Below are 7,996 nucleotides of genomic sequence, written 5' to 3' on the forward strand. Positions count from 1 at the left end.
AATACCTGCATAACATCATATGGTCAGAATAATGAACATATATATACACATAAAAATGACATGTCTATACCAAAAGCAGCAGGCTTGACACCAGCACCTGCACCCGCAAGGTACATCTATATCCACCAGATGATATAAAAAATGACATGTATAAATAGTCAATGAGTGGTTGGATGAATAAATAAATCACAATCCGTAGGAGATATATGGCTGCGGCATCAAAATAGAGCTCTACGCGTTTCGTGGGTTTTCCCACTCGTCAGGAGCGGATGCGACAGACATTTCTATGGAATAAAAAGATTTAAGGAAATATACTTGTCAAAAGAAATCAAAAAATGTTATTTCTATAGCTGTAGATGGTTAACCATTAGCACTCACCAACCCAGGCATGGGCCGCAAAGTGGGATGATCGGTGCAGGGTCGGACGAGCAACATAGCCTCAACGCGGGAGCTGAGGCGGCATAAAACAGGGAAGCAGCATCGGAAGGGCTTGAGATGTAGATGGGAACTCTCTCTGGGGCCAGAAAGGTAGTATAAGATATTGTGGAGCAAAGATGTCTGGAAACAACATATTAAATATGTGTGTGAATAAAATAATAAGATGATAAAGTAATATAATGGTGTTAATCATAATGATGATATATGGTAAGGGATTGTAACACCAATGGGTGAACCCGGGTGTAGCTCCATAAAAGAAGTATGTGAATGATGGGAAAAATATGAAAAGTACGAAAGGTGCCCAAGAATATGGAAAGTGTCTGTGTGTAAAAGAAATACCACGTGCAATCAAGGGCAAATAATATAAACAGAAGAATGATCCACCCCAGGGGGGAAAAGGGGGAAGAAAATGAAGGTGTGAAAGCCGAAAGGAGAAGAAGAAGAAAGTGCCTACCCTAATGCTGCAACAGAGGAAGCCCCCAGTAGATCATATAGCTGGTGTGTAGAGACCTCAAGGTGAGACTGGTCAGATTGAACAGCTCACTTGAAAAAGGGGGATGTAGTTATGCCGCCAACGCCACGCCAATGAACCAATGGAGGGGAGGGAGCCGCACCGGAGGTGAGTATAACACTCAACAACGATCGCAGAGACCTCGCCATACCGGGACAAGAGATGTTATGGCTAAACACCGGCGCCATGATGTCATTGCTGACGTCACACGCACGGAGTGAAGCCGCCACACAAACAGCGTGACAAGCGTGGCGCCGATGCACAACGTGGTAAGCGCCCCGCCCTCCCAAACACAGGGTGTGCAGGGGGAGAAGGGGAAGGATCCAAAGAGCGCATCGCATCTCCCGCGATGGAGGTGGAGCCCATCCATCCCCAGACAACGACCCATCCACATGTGTCAGGCCATGACCAGGCAAGGGGAGTGCACATGAAGCATATGAATGGGGACAGTCCATGCGAGTGCATGGAACTAGTGGGGATGTTGCTGCCTATGGGGAATATCATATATGTAAAGCACACATCCATGAATGTGAATAAATGGTATGGATAAACATTTATAATGGCAAAATTTGAACCTTAATAAGGATACCCTATGATTGAGGGTGAACCTCACACTGGGATGGCAGGGGAACACTGCCACTCCAATTACTCCATTGCTTCCATCCCAATATGTTTGTATAGAAGTTTGGGGGAGGGGGAAGGGGGAAAGGACAGTTTGGGACTTTATATGAAACACCCATAGGTGTCTCCATTCCGCGGGACTTTAGATGAAGCACCCTGAGGTGCCTCTATCCCTTATGGCATTATAAAAAGGGGAGTTGGGACTTTATATGAAGCAATGAAGTAGTGGAGGTAAATTAATATAAACACATTTATTTGGTAGCATAAGTCTGCATACATAAAAATATTTCATTTCCTATATACACAAAAAGCGTGCACAAAGGCCTGAGTGTATAGAATGGAAAAATACCTGCATAACATCATATGGTCAGAATAATGAACATCTATATACACATAAAAATGACATGTCTATACCAAAAGCAGCAGGCTTGACACCAGCACCTGCACCCACAAGGTACATCTATATCCACCAGATGATATAAAAAATGAGATGTATAAATAGTCAATGAGTGGTTGGATGAATAAATAAATCAAAATCCGTAGGAGATATATGGCTGCGGCATCAAAATAGAGCTCTACGCATTTCGTGGGTTTTCCCACTCGTCAGGAGCGGATGCGACAGACATTTCTATGGAATAAAAAGATTTAAGGAAATATACTTGTCAAAAGAAATCAAAAAATGTTATTTCTATATCTATAGATGGTTAACCATTAGCACTCACCAACCCAGGCATGGGCCGCAAAGTGGGATGATCGGTGCAGGGTCGGACGAGCAATATAGCCTCAACGCGGGAGCGTTAGAAATAACATTTTTTGATTTCTTTTGACAAGTATATTTCCTTAAATCTTTTTATTCCATAGAAATGTCTGTCGCATCTTGGACTCTTCTGTAGGCCACCTCCCTTGTCATCAACTGGCACTGCTTCCTTTCTTGTCCTCAGGTCTCTAGAAATCAAAATGGGTGTTTAACCATTAACTTTCTTGTCCATGTAAAATTGGAAAAAAATAAAAAATAAAACACCAAAAAAAAACTGGTTCCCACTTTCCTTACCAAACCCCCTTTTCTTGGGTACCCCACTGGCATTCTGGGCTCCTCATCTGTCCAGTGCCCACATGGGAAGTCGATTCCTATGGGAGCACTTATGCAGGCTTGCACCTGAGCACTGCCATCTATAGAAAGCAGGACTCTGCCCTGCCCCACCACTCCATCTCTGGATTTGATTGACAGCAGTGGGAGCCAATGGCTTCCGGTGCCTCAGCAAAGCCTATGAGCAAAGAGTGAGTGAGGGGAGAGAAGAGCTGTAGATGTGCACAGCGCTGGATTGAATAAGTGCTCATGTATAGGCTTGATAACTACTTTAATACAAGTGTTAAAGCCAAACTCTGTACAGACATTTTTTGTTGGCAACAGTAATATGATCAATATTTTTACTTGGTGACTTTCTAGATTCCGATCAGCAATATACAACCTACCCTGAAGTAGAAGGCATCCAGTCTTTCTGAATCCTCTTCACCATCACAGCACCCTTCACAATCTTGCCCTCGACGTCTTCACCTTCCTTCGAACTGCCGAAATATTCCACCATAAGCTCCTTCACTTTGTCATCACAGTGGGATAAACCACACTGCTCGAAAGCCTTCCTTGCCTGCTGGTAAGTAACTGCAGGAGGGTTAAATCTAAAGGGTGAGAGATTTTTGTTAGTTTGTGGTCTGGTATGGTTGTACAACTGAAAAAATGTTTTTGGTTAGCACTGATGAGTTACATTAGTGGCATAGCTCTATGACAGATTTAATATTTTACTTGCCTCTTGTGGAACTGAGTGAGGTCATCAGAAATCAAGCGTTTCCCTCCCTCGCTGGTGACAAAGAAGTGGTCCCCTTTGTTGAAGGTCTTCAACAAAAAAGGTTGAATCTTTTAGAAATGGGTGGTGAACCATACTTCCTCAGATTTTTCCAAGACCACCGTAGCCGTCTGCGAGCGAGCTTCCAATGTCCACCTTGATGATCATTGCATCCTCTGCATCGACGTGGATGGTCTCGTGGGTCCTCAGCAGCCATTCATGTACCTGTTGAAGGATAACAAAACAGATGTTGTAAGTGACACTCGTTACAACATTTGGTGTAAAACACTATTGACTCATATAAACACTCACGGTCATGTTTTGAATGACAGCTGGTCTCTGAAGATGCTGCAACGTCAGTAGTGCTTCCAGGTAGTAAAGGACGGTCATCCGGTCTCTGTCTTCAAGCTCATGTCCTTCAAAAGCCCAACCTATCAGGGTAAGAAAATTAAGTTTTGCAAGAGAGAGAATCCTTGGCTTACCTCTGGATCCTGAGCCAAATGTCTGTGGGGGAAGAGAAAAAAAATGATTGCATGCATATTTAGCAAAATCAAATGCATAAAAAAAATGGCTAAAGGCAATACAATGTTTATTGCCATCAATATTGCCCACCCCATTTCCTTTCTGCCCTTGGCAGCTTTCTTGTTGATCTTCTTACGGATGTCGTTCAGAAGGTCAACAAATCTTGAGGCGGCTTGATTGGCAGGAGGATCTTCCAGACATCTTGGTTCTGAGGAGATGTGCCTTGCAAACTTCTGAATGCTGTCCAGGTAGTTGATAATGGTGGATTGGCTGACTCCGGATGCTTCCAGTTGCTTTAAGAATTCGATGGTCCTGTCTGGCTGGTCGATACACTAAAATGAAACCTCCTTTGCTGTCCACGAAGAAAAGGTACCGGGTCACGAAGTTCACCTGAAATAGGAGAAGAAATCAACATCTTAAAGTGGTTCTAAAGACTGAATTTTGTTTTTACCATAATGCTTTATCTGCATTGAAGTAAAAAACATGAGTGTAGCTCTCCCAGCCACTCCTAAAATCACCTGAGCCCTATCTAGATCCAGCACTGTGCACATTGGCACAATGAATTTAAAGGCGAAAATGTCAAGGAGAAAGGTGTTTAAGGGCCACTTCCGGTTTTGAGGAGGCCACTTCCGGTTTCAGGAAATAGCAGTTTCCCAAGCAGTTTCTTGGCTTTTAACAAATGATCAGGTCATTTTTCACTCCTCTGGTCCTTTCTTGGTAAAAGGAAGCCAAAACAGGTAAAACGGCTGAAAAATAAATTTGGCCCATTTTGCGGGTGTGGCCCCCCAAATTTTCACCCCTTTGGCCAATGGCTCAGTTAGGCAGGAAATGTGTCCAAATGAGATCAAACAATCCCTGTGCTGACTTCCCGGGTCTCTACACCCACTGATCCCATTTTAAGGGGTTCACACCAGCCCTGTGCTGAGTTTCTGGGTCTGTACACTCTCTTTGCCCACTGAGGGGTTCCCAGGTCTGTACACCTGCTGGGACCATTATGAAGGGTTCCCAGGTCTGTCCACCTGCTGGGCCCAATATGAGGGGTTAAAACAATCACTGTGCTAAGTTCTCGCGTCTGAACACCCACTTATCCCATTATGAGGAGTTCTCACAATCCATGTGCTGAGTTCCCAGGACTATACACCCACTCATCCCATAAGGGGTTCATATCAACCCTGTGCTGAGTTCCGGGACTGTACACTCACACTGCACATTATGAGGGGTTCCTAGCTCTGTACACCTGCTGGGTCCATTATGAGGGGTTCCAACAATCCCTGTGCTGAGTTCCTGGGTCCTTACACCCACTGTGCCCATTATGAGGGGTTCCTACCAATCCTGTGCTGAGTTCCTGAGTCTGTACACTCACTCTGCCCACTATGAGGGGTTCCAATAATCCCTGTGCTGAGTTCCCAGGACTATACACCCACTCATCCCATTATGAGGGGGTTCCCAAAATCCTTGTGCTGAGTTCCCAGGTCTATAGACCATCTCATCCCATTATGAGGGATTCCCACCAACCCCTATGCTGAGTTCATGGGTCTGTAAACTCCCTCTGCCCATTATGATGGTTTCAAACCAGCCCTGTTCTTAGTTCCTGGGTCTCTAGAAACACTGATCACATTGAGGGGTTAATTTTGTTTATTGAAAAATCTTACAAAAAACAACTTATATACAAAAAACATAATAAATAAAACATATTTACAAAATAATTGAATATGATAATACAAAACAAGAACATAATAAATGGTACAAACCAAATTGCACACAACACAATCCCTATGGGAGAGCCAGACTAAGGAACATCACCGTCACCATGCATGTAGACTTTTATCAAAAATATATTTGATCTTGAAAATCTAGGGGAGTGAATCAAGAATACAAAGAAAAGCTGCACCACCTGCCTTTCTCAAGACCCCAAATCTTCCCAACCTCACCCAGAATGTCCTGCACCACCACTTCGACAGGGAGGATTTTACTCCGTAAGGATACCTGACACCGTGCACTCCACGTGAAATAACAGACTACTAGACTAACTAAAAAAAGTGTTTCCAAATCATAATCCCGATGAGTCTGGAATGCCCCATACACCCACTCTGCATAACTCATATGGGGGAGGAAGGGTATACTCAGAGCCCTCCCAACCCTCTTGTACACCTCTATATTAAAAGGGCATATGAGGGGTTCCAACCAACCTTGTGCTGAGTTATCAGGACTATACACAGACTCCTCCCATTATGAGGGGGTTCCCTAAATCTTTGCGCAGAGTTCCCAGGACTATAGACCCACTCATTCCATTATAAGGGGATCCCACCAACCCTTATGCTGAGTTCCTGGGTCTGTACACTCCCTCTGCCCATTATGAGGGGTTCCCACCAATCCTGTGCTGAGGTTCTGGGTCTGTACACTCACTTTGCCCATTATGAGGGGTTCCCAGGTCTGTACACCTGCTGGGCCCAATATAAGGGGTTAAAACCATCCCTGTGCGGAGTTCCTGGGTCTGAACACCCACTCATCCCATTATGAAGGGTTTCCACAATCCATGTGCTTAGTTCCCAGGTCTGTACACTCACTCTGCACATTGAGGGGTTCCACCAGCCCTGTGCTGTGTCCCCTGGTCTCTAAACCCACTGATCCCATTATGAGGGGCTCCAACCAACCCTCTACTGAGTTCACAGGACTGTACAACTGCTGGGCCCATTATGAGGGGTTCCAACAATCCCTGTGCTGAGTTCCTGGGTCCATACACCCACAACCCTATACTGAGTTCACGGCACTGTACACCTGCTGAGCCCGTTCCTGGGTCCGTACACCCACTCTGTCCAATAGGAGGGGTTCCCACCAATCCTGTGCTGAGTTCCTGGGTCTGTACACTCACGCTGCCCATTATGAGGGGTTCCTATGTCTGTACACCTGATGGGCCCAATATGAGGGGTTCTAACAATCCCTGTGCTGAGTTTACGGGACTGTACATCTGCTGAGCCCATTATGAGGGGTCCCAACAATCCCTGTGCTGAGTTCCCAGGACTATACACCCACTCATCCCATTATGAGGGGTTCCCACAATCCAGGTGCTGAGTTCCCTGGTCTGTACACTCACTCTGCACATTATGAGGGGTTCCCACCAGCCCTGTGCTAAGCTCCCGGGTCTCTACAGCCACTGATCCCATTATGAGAGGCTCCAAACAACCTTGTGCTGAATTCCCAGGTCTGTATACCTGCTGGGCCCAATATGAGGGGTTCCCACAACCCTGTACTGAGTTCACGGGACTGTACACCTGCTGAGACCATAATGAGGGGTTCCAACAATCCCTGTGCTGAGTTCCCAGGTCTGTACACTCCCTCATACCATTATAAGGGGGTTCCCACAATCCATGTGCTGAGTTTCCAGGTCTATAGACCCACTGATCCCATTACGAGGGGTTACAACCAACCTTGTGCTGAGTTCCCAGGTCTGTACACCTGCTGGGCCCATTATGAGGGGTTCCAATAATCCCTATGCTGAGTACCCAGGACTTTACACCCACACATCCCATTATGAGGGGGTTCCCAAAATCCTTGTGCTGAGTTCCTGGGTCTGTACACTCCCTCTGCCCATTATGAGGGGTTAATTTTGTTTATTGAAAATCTTACAAACGACAACTTATATACAATAAAACCATAATAAATAAATAAAACATATTTACAAAATAATTGAATTTGATAATACAAAACAAGAACATAAATGGTACAAACCAAATTGCGCACAACACAATCCCTACGGGAGAGCCAGACTAAGGAACATCACCGTCACCATGCATGTAGCCTTTTATCAAAAATATATTTCATCTTGAAAATCTAGGGGAGTGAATCAAGAATACAAAGAAAAGCCACACACCCCGAGATCAACAGGCAGCAGCTACAGAGTCCTGATATTCCTCCACGCCCTTATCCAGGCATCCTGCTGCCACCTGCCTTTCTCAAGACCCCGAATCTTCCCAACCTCACCCAGAATGTCCTGCACCACCACTTCCACAGGGAGGATTTTACTCCGTAAGGATACCTGACACCGTGCACTCCACGTGAAGTA

This window comes from Aquarana catesbeiana, linkage group LG12 (assembly GCF_042186555.1).
Source record: "Aquarana catesbeiana isolate 2022-GZ linkage group LG12, ASM4218655v1, whole genome shotgun sequence".
Classification (NCBI taxonomy): domain Eukaryota; kingdom Metazoa; phylum Chordata; class Amphibia; order Anura; family Ranidae; genus Aquarana; species Aquarana catesbeiana.